The 11,835-nt window shown below is 44.8% G+C and overlaps 24 non-coding genes across 24 annotated transcripts; all 24 read right to left on the bottom strand.

Annotated features, from left to right (window-relative positions):
- Positions 1 to 14: 14 nt before the first annotated feature.
- On the bottom strand, positions 15 to 97 carry TRNAL-CAG (transfer RNA leucine (anticodon CAG)). Its single transcript has one exon. It is a non-coding gene; the product is annotated as a tRNA-Leu (tRNA).
- A 613-nt stretch (positions 98 to 710) lies between these two features.
- TRNAT-UGU (transfer RNA threonine (anticodon UGU)) lies at positions 711 to 783 on the bottom strand. The gene has a single exon. It is a non-coding gene; the product is annotated as a tRNA-Thr (tRNA).
- Positions 784 to 1,577: 794 nt separating this feature from the next.
- On the bottom strand, positions 1,578 to 1,650 carry TRNAT-UGU (transfer RNA threonine (anticodon UGU)). Its single transcript has one exon. It is a non-coding gene; the product is annotated as a tRNA-Thr (tRNA).
- Positions 1,651 to 1,749: 99 nt separating this feature from the next.
- On the bottom strand, positions 1,750 to 1,832 carry TRNAL-CAG (transfer RNA leucine (anticodon CAG)). The gene has a single exon. It is a non-coding gene; the product is annotated as a tRNA-Leu (tRNA).
- A 613-nt stretch (positions 1,833 to 2,445) lies between these two features.
- TRNAT-UGU (transfer RNA threonine (anticodon UGU)) lies at positions 2,446 to 2,518 on the bottom strand. The gene has a single exon. It is a non-coding gene; the product is annotated as a tRNA-Thr (tRNA).
- A 99-nt stretch (positions 2,519 to 2,617) lies between these two features.
- TRNAL-CAG (transfer RNA leucine (anticodon CAG)) lies at positions 2,618 to 2,700 on the bottom strand. The gene has a single exon. It is a non-coding gene; the product is annotated as a tRNA-Leu (tRNA).
- A 613-nt stretch (positions 2,701 to 3,313) lies between these two features.
- On the bottom strand, positions 3,314 to 3,386 carry TRNAT-UGU (transfer RNA threonine (anticodon UGU)). The gene has a single exon. It is a non-coding gene; the product is annotated as a tRNA-Thr (tRNA).
- Positions 3,387 to 3,477: 91 nt separating this feature from the next.
- On the bottom strand, positions 3,478 to 3,560 carry TRNAL-CAG (transfer RNA leucine (anticodon CAG)). Its single transcript has one exon. It is a non-coding gene; the product is annotated as a tRNA-Leu (tRNA).
- Positions 3,561 to 4,239: 679 nt separating this feature from the next.
- Positions 4,240 to 4,312, bottom strand: TRNAT-UGU (transfer RNA threonine (anticodon UGU)). The gene has a single exon. It is a non-coding gene; the product is annotated as a tRNA-Thr (tRNA).
- A 99-nt stretch (positions 4,313 to 4,411) lies between these two features.
- TRNAL-CAG (transfer RNA leucine (anticodon CAG)) lies at positions 4,412 to 4,494 on the bottom strand. Its single transcript has one exon. It is a non-coding gene; the product is annotated as a tRNA-Leu (tRNA).
- A 612-nt stretch (positions 4,495 to 5,106) lies between these two features.
- TRNAT-UGU (transfer RNA threonine (anticodon UGU)) lies at positions 5,107 to 5,179 on the bottom strand. Its single transcript has one exon. It is a non-coding gene; the product is annotated as a tRNA-Thr (tRNA).
- Positions 5,180 to 5,278: 99 nt separating this feature from the next.
- TRNAL-CAG (transfer RNA leucine (anticodon CAG)) lies at positions 5,279 to 5,361 on the bottom strand. The gene has a single exon. It is a non-coding gene; the product is annotated as a tRNA-Leu (tRNA).
- A 612-nt stretch (positions 5,362 to 5,973) lies between these two features.
- On the bottom strand, positions 5,974 to 6,046 carry TRNAT-UGU (transfer RNA threonine (anticodon UGU)). Its single transcript has one exon. It is a non-coding gene; the product is annotated as a tRNA-Thr (tRNA).
- Positions 6,047 to 6,146: 100 nt separating this feature from the next.
- Positions 6,147 to 6,229, bottom strand: TRNAL-CAG (transfer RNA leucine (anticodon CAG)). Its single transcript has one exon. It is a non-coding gene; the product is annotated as a tRNA-Leu (tRNA).
- Positions 6,230 to 6,842: 613 nt separating this feature from the next.
- TRNAT-UGU (transfer RNA threonine (anticodon UGU)) lies at positions 6,843 to 6,915 on the bottom strand. The gene has a single exon. It is a non-coding gene; the product is annotated as a tRNA-Thr (tRNA).
- A 99-nt stretch (positions 6,916 to 7,014) lies between these two features.
- TRNAL-CAG (transfer RNA leucine (anticodon CAG)) lies at positions 7,015 to 7,097 on the bottom strand. The gene has a single exon. It is a non-coding gene; the product is annotated as a tRNA-Leu (tRNA).
- Positions 7,098 to 7,708: 611 nt separating this feature from the next.
- On the bottom strand, positions 7,709 to 7,781 carry TRNAT-UGU (transfer RNA threonine (anticodon UGU)). Its single transcript has one exon. It is a non-coding gene; the product is annotated as a tRNA-Thr (tRNA).
- Positions 7,782 to 7,880: 99 nt separating this feature from the next.
- On the bottom strand, positions 7,881 to 7,963 carry TRNAL-CAG (transfer RNA leucine (anticodon CAG)). The gene has a single exon. It is a non-coding gene; the product is annotated as a tRNA-Leu (tRNA).
- Positions 7,964 to 8,575: 612 nt separating this feature from the next.
- On the bottom strand, positions 8,576 to 8,648 carry TRNAT-UGU (transfer RNA threonine (anticodon UGU)). Its single transcript has one exon. It is a non-coding gene; the product is annotated as a tRNA-Thr (tRNA).
- A 795-nt stretch (positions 8,649 to 9,443) lies between these two features.
- TRNAT-UGU (transfer RNA threonine (anticodon UGU)) lies at positions 9,444 to 9,516 on the bottom strand. Its single transcript has one exon. It is a non-coding gene; the product is annotated as a tRNA-Thr (tRNA).
- A 111-nt stretch (positions 9,517 to 9,627) lies between these two features.
- On the bottom strand, positions 9,628 to 9,710 carry TRNAL-CAG (transfer RNA leucine (anticodon CAG)). Its single transcript has one exon. It is a non-coding gene; the product is annotated as a tRNA-Leu (tRNA).
- Positions 9,711 to 10,323: 613 nt separating this feature from the next.
- Positions 10,324 to 10,396, bottom strand: TRNAT-UGU (transfer RNA threonine (anticodon UGU)). Its single transcript has one exon. It is a non-coding gene; the product is annotated as a tRNA-Thr (tRNA).
- Positions 10,397 to 11,189: 793 nt separating this feature from the next.
- Positions 11,190 to 11,262, bottom strand: TRNAT-UGU (transfer RNA threonine (anticodon UGU)). The gene has a single exon. It is a non-coding gene; the product is annotated as a tRNA-Thr (tRNA).
- A 99-nt stretch (positions 11,263 to 11,361) lies between these two features.
- TRNAL-CAG (transfer RNA leucine (anticodon CAG)) lies at positions 11,362 to 11,444 on the bottom strand. Its single transcript has one exon. It is a non-coding gene; the product is annotated as a tRNA-Leu (tRNA).
- Between the last annotated feature and the right edge of the window lie 391 nt (positions 11,445 to 11,835).

Raw genomic sequence — 11,835 nt, 5'->3', positions numbered from 1 at the left:
AAAGCTGAAACTGCTGTCAGAAGTGGGATTCGAACCCACGCCTCCAGTGGAGACTGCGACCTGAACGCAGCGCCTTAGACCGCTCGGCCATCCTGACCTGTTGAGGAGTGCTTTAGCAAGATCCCGTGATGCTCATATGTAGTCTAATGTGCTGCTATCTCTACGGAGGAATACGTGTCAACGTTTAGGCTTCATGTCACTCTTCCGCCTGGAGCTCAAGGAACAAAAGAAATCTGTTGAACGTCACATGATGGAGAAAATGCTCTACAACAAGCCTCACCCTTTGCACCATTTTCTTGCTACCTTTCTCATGTACAAAGCATTGGAAGAAAAATACAAAGACACATGTTAAAAGTGCAAAAGTAGTATCTTAATACAAGGACACGCAGATAGGCAGCGTCTTGCAGTTAGCAAGATATCTCTCTTTGCTTGAATTGCACTTTTCTTTCCATGCGGATAGCGAGCGTCTTGCAGTTAGCAAGATATCTGTTTGCTTGAATTGCACTCTTCTTTCCATGCAGAATTAGAGAGCGAGTCTTTGTAGCAGATGTTATCTCTTTCAAGATGTGGGGAAATTCAAGTTGTCCTAACCTTTAGATTTCATAATCTCGAGGCCTTCATATAGTCATAACCTAACCGTTACCTTGGGCCTTTTGGGGAAAAATCTAATTATGCCAATTTGCGAGCTACGGTTCCTGAAAACGGCAGAAAGGCCCCAGTGAGATTTGAACTCGCGACCCCTGGTTTACAAGACCAGTGCTCTAACCCCTGAGCTATGGAGCCCTGTTTTTCTAATGTTGGACAGCATTTTTTTTGCACTAGAGCTAGAGCGCTAAAGGAGCAAGAGAACCTAAAGAGCAAGCTGTGAAAAGCTGAAACTGCTTTCAGTAGTGGGATTCGAACCCACGCCTCCAGTGGAGACTGCGACCTGAACGCAGCTCCTTAGACCGCTAGGTTATCCTGACCTGTTGAGGAGTGCTTCAGCAAGATCCCGTGAGGCTCATATGTAGTCTAATGTGCTGCTATCTCTGCGGAGGCCTACGTCTCAACGTTTTGGCTTCATGTCGCTCTTCCGCCTGGAGCTCAAGGAACAAAAGTAATCTGTTGAACGTCACATGATGGAGAAAATGCTCAACAACAAGCCTCACCCTTTTCACCTTTTTCTTGCTACCTTCCTCATGTACAAAGCATTGGAAGAAAAATACAAAGACACATGTTAAAAGTGCAAAAGTAGTATCTTAATACAAGGATACGCAGATATCCAGCGTCTTGCAGTTAGCAAGATATCTCTCTTTGCTTGAATTGCACTTTTCTTTCCATACGGATAGCGAGCGTCTTGCAGTTAGCAAGATATCTGTTTGCTTGAATTGCACTCTTCTTTCCATGCAGAATTAGAGAGCAAGTCTTTGTAGCAGATGTTATCTCTTTCAAGATGTGGTGAAATTCAAGTTGTCCTAACCATTAAATTTCATTATCTCGAGGCCTTCATATAGTCATAACCTTACGTTACCTTGGGCCTTTTGGGGAAAAATCTAATTATGCCAATTTGCGAGCTACGGTTCCCGAAAATGGCAGAAAGGCCCCAGCGAGATTTGAACTCGCGACCTCTGGTTTACAAGACCAGTGCTCTAACCCCTGAGCTATGGAGCCCTATTTTTCTAATGTTGGACAGCATTTTTTTTGCACTAGAGCTAGAGCGCTAAAGGAGCAAGAGAACCTAAAGAGCAAGCTGTGAAAAGCTGAAACTGCTGTCAGAAGTGGGATTCGAACCCACGCCTCCAGTGGAGACTGCGACCTGAACGCAGCGCCTTAGACCGCTCGGCCATCCTGACCTGTTGAGGAGTGCTTTAGCAAGATCCCGTGATGCTCATATGTAGTCTAATGTGCTGCTATCTCTGCGGAGGCCTACGTGTCAACGTTTAGGCTTCATGTCACTCTTCCGCCTGGAGCTCAAGGAACAAAAGAAATCTGTTGAACGTCACATGATGGAGAAAATGCTCTACAACAAGCCTCACCCTTTTCACCTTTTTCTTGCTACCTTCCTCATGTACAAAGCATTGGAAGAAAAATACAAAGACACATGTTAAAAGTGCAAAAGTAGTATCTTAATACAAGGATACCCAGATATCCAGCGTCTTGCAGTTAGCAAGATATCTCTCTTTGCTTGAATTGCACTTTTCTTTCCATGCGGATAGCGAGCGTCTTGCAGTTAGCAAGATATCTGTTTGCTTGATTTGCACTCTTCTTTCCATGCAGAATTAGAGAGCGAGTCTTTGTAGCAGATGTTATCTCTTTCAAGATGTGGGGAAATTCAAGTTGTCCTAACCTTTAGATTTCATAATCTCGAGGCCTTCATATAGTCATAACCTAACCTTTACCTTGGGCCTTTTGGGGAAAAATCTAATTATGTCAATTTGCGAGCTACGGTTCCCGAAAACGGCAGAAAGGCCCCAGCGAGATTTGAACTCGCGACCCCTGGTTTACAAGACCAGTGCTCTAACCCCTGAGCTATGGAGCCCTGTTTTTCTAATGTTGGACAGCATTTTTTTTGCACTAGAGCTAGAGCGCTAAAGGAGCAAGAGAACCTAAAGAGCAAGCTGTGAAAAGCTGAAACTGCTGTCAGAAGTGGGATTCGAACCCACGCCTCCAGTGGAGACTACGACCTGAACGCAGCGCCTTAGACCGCTCGGCCATCCTGACCTGTTGAGGAGCGCTTTAGCAAGATCCTGTGATGCTCATATGTAGTCTAATGTGCTGCTATCTCTGCGGAGGAATACGTGTCAATGTTTAGGCTTCATGTCACTCTTCCGCCTGGAGCTCAAGGAACAAAAGAAATCTGTTGAACGTCACATGATGGAGAAAATGCTCTACAACAAGCCTCACCCTTTGCACCTTTTTCTTGCTACCTTTCTCATGTACAAAGCATTGGAAGAAAAATACAAAGACACATGTTAAAAGTGCAAAAGTAGTATCTTAATACAAGGACACGCAGATATCCAGCGTCTTGCAGTTAGCAAGATATCTCTCTTTGCTTGAATTGCACTTTTCTTTCCATGCGGATAGCGAGCGTCTTGCAGTTAGCAAGATATCTGTTTGCTTGAATTGCACTCTTCTTTCCATGCAGAATTAGAGAGCGAGTCTTTGTAGCAGATGTTATCTCTTTCAAGATGTGGGGAAATTCAACTTGTCCTAACCTTTAGATTTCATAATCTCGAGGCCTTCATATAGTCATAACCTAACCATTACCTTGGGCCTCTTGGGGAAAAATCTAATTATGCCAATTTGCGAGCTACGGTTCCTGAAAACGGCAGAAAGGCCCCAGCGAGATTTGAACTCGCGACCCCTGGTTTACAAGACCAGTGCTCTAACCCCTGAGCTATGGAGCCCTGTTTTTCTAATTTTGGACAGCATTTTTTTTTTTAGAGCGCTAAAGGAGCAAGAGAACCTAAAGAGCAAGCTGTGAAAAGCTGAAACTGCTGTCAGTAGTGGGATTCGAACCCACGCCTCCAGTGGAGACTGCGACCTGAACGCAGCGCCTTAGACCGCTCGGTCATCCTGACCTGTCGAGGAGTGCTTCAGCAAGATCCCGTGAGGCTCATATGTAGTCTAATGTGCTGCTATCTCTGCGGAGGCCTACGTGTCAAAGTTTTGGCTTCATGTCGCTCTTCCGCCTGGAGCTCAAGGAACAAAAGTAATCTGTTGAACGTCACATGATGGAGAAAATGCTCTACAACAAGCCTCACCCTTTTCACCTTTTTCTTGCTACCTTCCTCATGTACAAAGCATTGGAAGAAAAATACAAAGACACATGTTAAAAGTGCAAAAGTAGTATCTTAATACAATGATACGCAGATATCCAGCGTCTTGCAGTTAGCAAGATATCTCTCTTTGCTTGAATTGCACTTTTCTTTCCATGCGGATAGCGAGCGTCTTGCAGTTAGCAAGATATCTCTCTTTGCTTGAATTGCACTTTTCTTTCCATGCGGATAGCGAGCGTCTTGCAGTTAGCAAGATATCTGTTTGCTTGAATTGCACTCTTCTTTCCATGCAGAATTAGAGAGCGAGTCTTTGTAGCAGATGTTATCTCTTTCAAGATGTGGTGAAATTCAAGTTGTCCTAACCATTAAATTTCATCATCTCGAGGCCTTCATATAGTCATAACCTTACGTTACTTTGGGCCTTTTGGGGAAAAATCTAATTATGCCAATTTGCGAGCTACGGTTCCCGAAAATGGCAGAAAGGCCCCAGTGAGATTTGAACTCGCGACCTCTGGTTTACAAGACCAGTGCTCTAACCCCTGAGCTATGGAGCCCTATTTTTTTCATGTTGGATAGCATTTTTTTTGCACTAGAGCTAGAGCGCTAAAGGAGCAAGAGAACCTAAAGAGCAAGCTGTGAAAAGCTGAAACTGCTTTCAGAAGTGGGATTCGAACCCACGCCTCCAGTGGAGACTGCGACCTGAACGCAGCGCCTTAGACTGCTCGGCCATCCTGACCTGTTGAGGAGTGCTTTAGCAAGATCCCGTGATGCTCATATGTAGTCTAATGTGCTGCTATCTCTGCGGAGGCCTACGTCTCAACGTTTTGGCTTCATGTCGCTCTTCCGCCTGGAGCTCAAGGAACAAAAGAAATCTGTTGAACGTCATATGATGGAGAAAATGCTCTACAACAAGCCTCACCCTTTTCACCTTTTTCTTGCTACCTTCCTCATGTACAAAGCATTGGAAGAAAAATACAAAGACACATGTTAAAAGTGCAAAAGTAGTATCTTAATACAAGGATACGCAGATAGCCAGCGTCTTGCAGTTAGCAAGATATCTCTCTTTGCTTGAATTGCACTTTTCTTTCCATGCGGATAGCGAGCGTCTTGCAGTTAGCAATATATCTGTTTGCTTGAATTGCACTTTTCTTTCCATGCAGAATTAGAGAGCAAGTCTTTGTAGCAGATGTTATCTCTTTCAAGATGTGGTGAAATTCAAGTTGTCCTAACCATTAAATTTCATTATCTCGAGGCCTTCATATAGTCATAACCTTACGTTACCTTGGGCCTTTTGGGGAAAAATCTAATTATGCCAATTTGCGAGCTACGGTTCCCGAAAATGGCAGAAAGTCCCCAGCGAGATTTGAACTCGCGACCTCTGGTTTACAAGACCAGTGCTCTAACCCCTGAGCTATGGAGCCCTATTTTTCTAATGTTGGACAGCATTTTTTTTGCACTAGAGCTAGAGCGCTAAAGGAGCAAGAGAACCTAAAGAGCAAGCTGTGAAAAGCTGAAACTGCTGTCAGAAGTGGGATTCGAACCCACGCCTCCAGTGGAGACTGCGACCTGAACGCAGCGCCTTAGACCGCTCGGCCATCCTGACCTGTTGAGGAGTGCTTTAGCAAGATCCCGTGATGCTCATATGTAGTCTAATGTGCTGCTATCTCTGCGGAGGCCTACGTGTCAACGTTTAGGCTTCATGTCACTCTTCCGCCTGGAGCTCAAGGAACAAAAGAAATCTGTTGAACGTCACATGATGGAGAAAATGCTCTACAACAAACCTCACCCTTTTCACCTTTTTCTTGCTACCTTCCTCATGTACAAAGCATTGGAAGAAAAATACAAAGACACATGTTAAAAGTGCAAAAGTAGTATCTTAATACAAGGACACGCAGATATCCAGCGTCTTGCAGTTAGCAAGATATCTCTCTTTGCTTGAATTGCACTTTTCTTTCCATGCGGATAGCGAGCGTCTTGCAGTTAGCAAGATATCTGTTTGCTTGAATTGCACTCTTCTTTCCATGCAGAATTAGAGAGCGAGTCTTTGTAGCAGATGTTATCTCTTTCAAGATGTGGGGAAATTCAAGTTGTCCTAACCTTTAGATTTCATAATCTCGAGGCCTTCATATAGTCATAACCTTACGTTACCTTGGGCCTTTTGGGGAAAAATCTAATTATGTCAATTTGCGAGCTACGGTTCCCGAAAACGGCAGAAAGGCCCCAGCGAGATTTGAACTCGCGACCCCTGGTTTACAAGACCAGTGCTCTAACCCCTGAGCTATGGAGCGCTGTTTTTCTAATTTTGGACAGCATTTTTTTTTGCACTAGAGCTAGAGCGCTAAAGGAGCAAGAGAACCTAAAGAGCAAGCTGTGAAAAGCTGAAACTGCTGTCAGTAGTGGGATTCGAACCCACGCCTCCAGTGGAGACTGCGACCTGAACGCAGTGCCTTAGACCGCTCGGTCATCCTGACCTGTTGAGGAGTGCTTCAGCAAGATCCCGTGAGGCTCATATGTAGTCTAATGTGCTGCTATCTCTGCGGAGGCCTACGTGTCAAAGTTTTGGCTTCATGTCGCTCTTCCGCCTGGAGCTCAAGGAACAAAAGTAATCTGTTGAACGTCACATGATGGAGAAAATGCTCTACAACAAGCCTCACCCTTTTCACCTTTTTCTTGCTACCTTCCTCATGTACAAAGCATTGGAAGAAAAATACAAAGACACATGTTAAAAGTGCAAAAGTAGTATCCTAATACAAGGACACGCAGATAGCCAGCGTCTTGCAGTTAGCAAGATATCTCTCTTTGCTTGAATTGCACTTTTCTTTCCATGCGGATAGCGAGCGTCTTGCAGTTAGCAAGATATCTGTTTGCTTGAATTGCACTCTTCTTTCCATGCAGAATTAGAGAGCGAGTCTTTGTAGCAGATGCTATCTCTTTCAAGATGTGGGGAAATTCAAGTTGTCCTAACCTTTAGATTTCATAATCTCGAGGCCTTCATATAGTCATAACCTAACCGTTACCTTGGGCCTTTTGGGGAAAAATCTAATTATGTCAATTTGCGAGCTACGGTTCCCGAAAACGGCAGAAAGGCCCCAGCGAGATTTGAACTCGCGACCCCTGGTTTACATGACCAGTGCTCTAACCCCTGAGCTATGGAGCCCTGTTTTTCTAATTTTGGACAGCATTTTTTTTGCACTAAAGCTAGAGCGCTAAAGGAGCAAGAGAACCTAAAAAGCAAGCTGTGAAAAGCTGAAACTGCTGTCAGAAGTGGGATTCGAACCCACGCCTCCAGTGGAGACTGTGACCTGAACGCAGCGCCTTAGACCGCTCGGCCATCCTGACCTGTTTATGAGTGCTTCAGCAAGATCCCGTGAGGCTCATATGTAGTCTAATGTGCTGCTATCTCTGCGGAGGCCTACGTGTCAACGTTTTGGCTTCATGTCGCTCTTCCGCCTGGAGCTCAAGGAACAAAAGTAATCTGTTGAACGTCACATGATGGAGAAAATGCTCTACAACAAGCCTCACCCTTTTCACCTTTTTCTTGCTACCTTCCTCATGTACAAAGCATTGGAAGAAAAATACAAAGACACATGTTAAAAGTGCAAAAGTAGTATCCTAATACAAGGACACGCAGATAGCCAGCGTCTTGCAGTTAGCAAGATATCTCTCTTTGCTTGAATTGCACTTTTCTTTCCATGCGGATAGCGAGCGTCTTGCAGTTAGCAAGATATCTGTTTGCTTGAATTGCACTCTTCTTTCCATGCAGAATTAGAGAGTGAGTCTTTGTAGCAGATGTTATCTCTTTCAAGATGTGGGGAAATTCAAGTTGTCCTAACCTTTAGATTTCATAATCTCGAGGCCTTCTTTGTCATAACCTAACCGTTACCTTGGGCTTTTTCGGGAAAAATCTAATTATGCCAATTTGCGAGCTACGGTTCCCTAAAACGGCAGAAAGGCCCCAGCGAGATTTGAACTCTCGACCCCTGGTTTACAAGACCAGTGCTCTAACCCCTGAGCTATGGAGCGCTGTTTTTCTAATTTTGGACAGCATTTTTTTTGCACTAGAGCTAGAGCGCTAAAGGAGCAAGAGAACCTAAAGAGCAAGCTGTGAAAAGCTGAAACTGCTGTCAGAAGTGGGATTCGAACCCACGCCTCCAGTGGAGACTGCGACCTGAACGCAGCGCCTTAGACAGCTCGGCCATCCTGACCTGTTGAGGAGTGCTTCAGCAAGATCCCGTGACGCTCATATGTTGTCTAATGTGCTGCTATCTCTGCGGAGGCCTACGTCTCAACGTTTTGGCTTCATGTCGCTCTTCCGCCTGGAGCTCAAGGAACAAAAGAAATCTGTTGAACGTCACATGATGGAGAAAATGCTCTACAACAAGCCTCACCCTTTTCACCTTTTTCTTGCTACCTTCCTCATGTACAAAGCATTGGAAGAAAAATACAAAGACACATGTTAAAAGTGCAAAAGTAGTATCCTAATACAAGGACACGCAGATAGCCAGCGTCTTGCAGTTAGCAAGATATCTCTCTTTGCTTGAATTGCACTTTTCTTTCCATGCGGATAGCGAGCGTCTTGCAGTTAGCAAGATATCTGTTTGCTTGAATTGCACTCTTCTTTCCATGCAGAATTAGAGAGCGAGTCTTTGTAGCAGATGTTATCTCTTTCAAGATGTGGTGAAATTCAAGTTGTCCTAACCATTAAATTTCATCATCTCGAGGCCTTCATATCATCATAACCTTACGTTACCTTGGGCCTTTTGGGGGAAAATCTAATTATGCCAATTTGCGAGCTACGGTTCCCGAAAATGGCAGAAAGGCCCCCGCGAGATTTGAACTCGCGACCTCTGGTCTACAAGACCAGTGCTCTAACCCCTGAGCTATGGAGCCCTATTTTTCTAATGTTGGACAGCATTTTTTTTGCACTAGAGCTAGAGCGCTAAAGGAGCAAGAGAACCTAAAGAGCAAGCTGTGAAAAGCTGAAACTGCTTTCAGAAGTGGGATTCGAACCCACGCCTCCAGTGGAGACTGTGACCTGAACGCAGCGCCTTAGACAGCTCGGCCATCCTGACCTGTTGAGGAGTGCTTTAGCAAGATCCCGTGATGCTCATATGTAGTCTAATGTGCTGCTATCTCTGCGGAGGCCTACGTCTCAACGTTTAGGCTTCATGTCACTCTTCCGCCTGGAGCTCAAGGAACAAAAGAAATCTGTTGAACGTCACATGATGGAGAAAATGCTCTACAACAAGCCTCACCCTTTTCACCTTTTTCTTGCTACCTTCCTCATGTACAAAGCATTGGAAGAAAAATACAAAGACACATGTTAAAAGTGCAAAAGTAGTATCTTAATACAAGGATACGCAGATATCCAGCGTCTTGCAGTTAGCAAGATATCTCTCTTTGCTTGAATTGCACTTTTCTTTCCATGCGGATAGCGAGCGTCTTGCAGTTAGCAAGATATCTGTTTGCTTGAATTGCACTCTTCTTTCCATGCAGAATTAGAGAGCGAGTCTTTGTAGCAGATGTTATCTCTTTCAAGATGTGGGGAAATTCAAGTTGTCCTAACCTTTAGATTTCATAATCTCGAGGCCTTCATATAGTCATAACCTAACCGTTACCTTGGGCCTTTTGGGGAAAAATCTAATTATGTCAATTTGCGAGCTACGGTTCCCGAAAACGGCAGAAAGGCCCCAGCGAGATTTGAACTCGCGACCCCTGGTTTACAAGACCAGGGCTCTAACCCCTGAGCTATGGAGCCCTGTTTTTCTAATGTTGGACAGCATTTTTTTTGCACTAGAGCTAGAGCGCTAAAGGAGCAAGAGAACCTCTTGAAGCGCTAAAAGAGCAAGCTGTGAAAAGCTGAAACTGCGGTCAGAAGTGGGATTCGAACCCACGCCTCCAGTGGAGACTGCGACCTGAACGCAGCGCCTTAGACCGCTCGGTCATCCTGACCTGTTGAGGAGTGCTTCAGCAAGATCCCATGAGGCTCATATGTAGTCTAATGTGCTGCTATCTCTGCGGAGGCCTACGTGTCAACGTTTTGGCTTCATGTCGCTCTTCCGCCTGGAGCTCAAGGAACAAAAGTAATCTGTTGAACGTCACATGATGGAGAAAATGCTCTACAACAAGCCTCACCCTTTTCACCTTTTTCTTGCTACCTTCCTCATGTACAAAGCATTGGAAGAAAAATACAAAGACACATGTTAAAAGTGCAAAAGTAGTATCCTAATACAAGGACACGCAGATAGCCAGCGTCTTGCAGTTAGCAAGATATCTCTCTTTGCTTGAATTGCACTTTTCTTTCCATGCGGATAGCGAGCATCTTGCAGTTAGCAAGATATCTGTTTGCTTGAATTGCACTCTTCTTTCCATGCAGAATTAGAGAGCGAGTGTTTGTAGCAGATGTTATCTCTTTCAAGATGTGGGGAAATTCAAGTTGTCCTAACCATTAAATTTCATCATCTCGAGGCCTTCATATAGTCATAACCTAACCGTTACCTTGGGCCTTTTGGGGAAAAATCTAATTATGCCAATTTGCGAGCTACGGTTCCTGAAAACGACAGAAAGGCCCCAGCGAGATTTGAACTCGCGACCCCCGGTTTACAAGACCAGTGCTCTAACCCCTGAGCTATGGAGCTCTGTTTTTCTACTTTTGGACAGCATTTTTTTTGCACTAAAGCTAGAGCGCTAAAGGAGCAAGAGAACCTAAAGAGCAAGCTGTGAAAAGCTGAAACTGCTGTCAGTAGTGGGATTCAAACCCACGCCTCCAGTGGAGGCTGCAACCTGAACGCAGCGCCTTAGACCGCTCGGTCATCCTGACCTGTTGAGGAGTGCTTCAGCAAGATCCCGTGAGGCTCATATGTAGTCTAATGTGCTGCTATCTCTGCGGAGGCCTACGTGTCAACGTTTTGGCTTCATGTCGCTCTTCCGCCTGGAGCTCAAGGAACAAAAGTAATCTGTTGAACGTCACATGATGGAGAAAATGCTCTACAACAAGCCTCACCCTTTTCACCTTTTTCTTGCTACCTTCCTCATGTACAAAGCATTGGAAGAAAAATACAAAGACACATGTTAAAAGTGCAAAAGTAGTATCCTAATACAAGGACACGCAGATAGCCAGCGTCTTGCAGTTAGCAAGATATCTCTCTTTGCTTGAATTGCACTTTTCTTTCCATGCGGATAGCGAGCGTCTTGCAGTTAGCAAGATATCTGTTTGCTTGAATTGCACTCTTCTTTCCATGCAGAATTAGAGAGTGAGTCTTTGTAGCAGATGTTATCTCTTTCAAGATGTGGGGAAATTCAAGTTGTCCTAACCTTTAGATTTCATAATCTCGAGGCCTTCTTTGTCATAACCTAACCGTTACCTTGGGCTTTTTCGGGAAAAATCTAATTATGCCAATTTGCGAGCTACGGTTCCCTAAAACGGCAGAAAGGCCCCAGCGAGATTTGAACTCTCGACCCCTGGTTTACAAGACCAGTGCTCTAACCCCTGAGCTATGGAGCGCTGTTTTTCTAATTTTGGACAGCATTTTTTTTGCACTAGAGCTAGAGCGCTAAAGGAGCAAGAGAACCTAAAGAGCAAGCTGTGAAAAGCTGAAACTGCTGTCAGAAGTGGGATTCGAACCCACGCCTCCAGTGGAGACTGCGACCTGAACGCAGCGCCTTAGACAGCTCGGCCATCCTGACCTGTTGAGGAGTGCTTCAGCAAGATCCCGTGACGCTCATATGTTGTCTAATGTGCTGCTATCTCTGCGGAGGCCTACGTCTCAACGTTTTGGCTTCATGTCGCTCTTCCGCCTGGAGCTCAAGGAACAAAAGAAATCTGTTGAACGTCACATGATGGAGAAAATGCTCTACAACAAGCCTCACCCTTTTCACCTTTTTCTTGCTACCTTCCTCATGTACAAAGCATTGGAAGAAAAATACAAAGACACATGTTAAAAGTGCAAAAGTAGTATCCTAATACAAGGACACGCAGATAGCCAGCGTCTTGCAGTTAGCAAGATATCTCTCTTTGCTTGAATTGCACTTTTCTTTCCATGCGGATAGCGAGCGTCTTGCAGTTAGCAAGATATCT

Source organism: Staurois parvus, unplaced genomic scaffold (genome assembly GCF_062004578.1).
Source record: "Staurois parvus isolate SC_StPar_1 unplaced genomic scaffold, SC_StPar_1.0 ptg000151l, whole genome shotgun sequence".
NCBI lineage: Eukaryota > Metazoa > Chordata > Amphibia > Anura > Ranidae > Staurois > Staurois parvus.
Note: the sequence above shows the minus strand (reverse complement) of the source record. Positions and strands in the feature narration are given on the sequence as shown.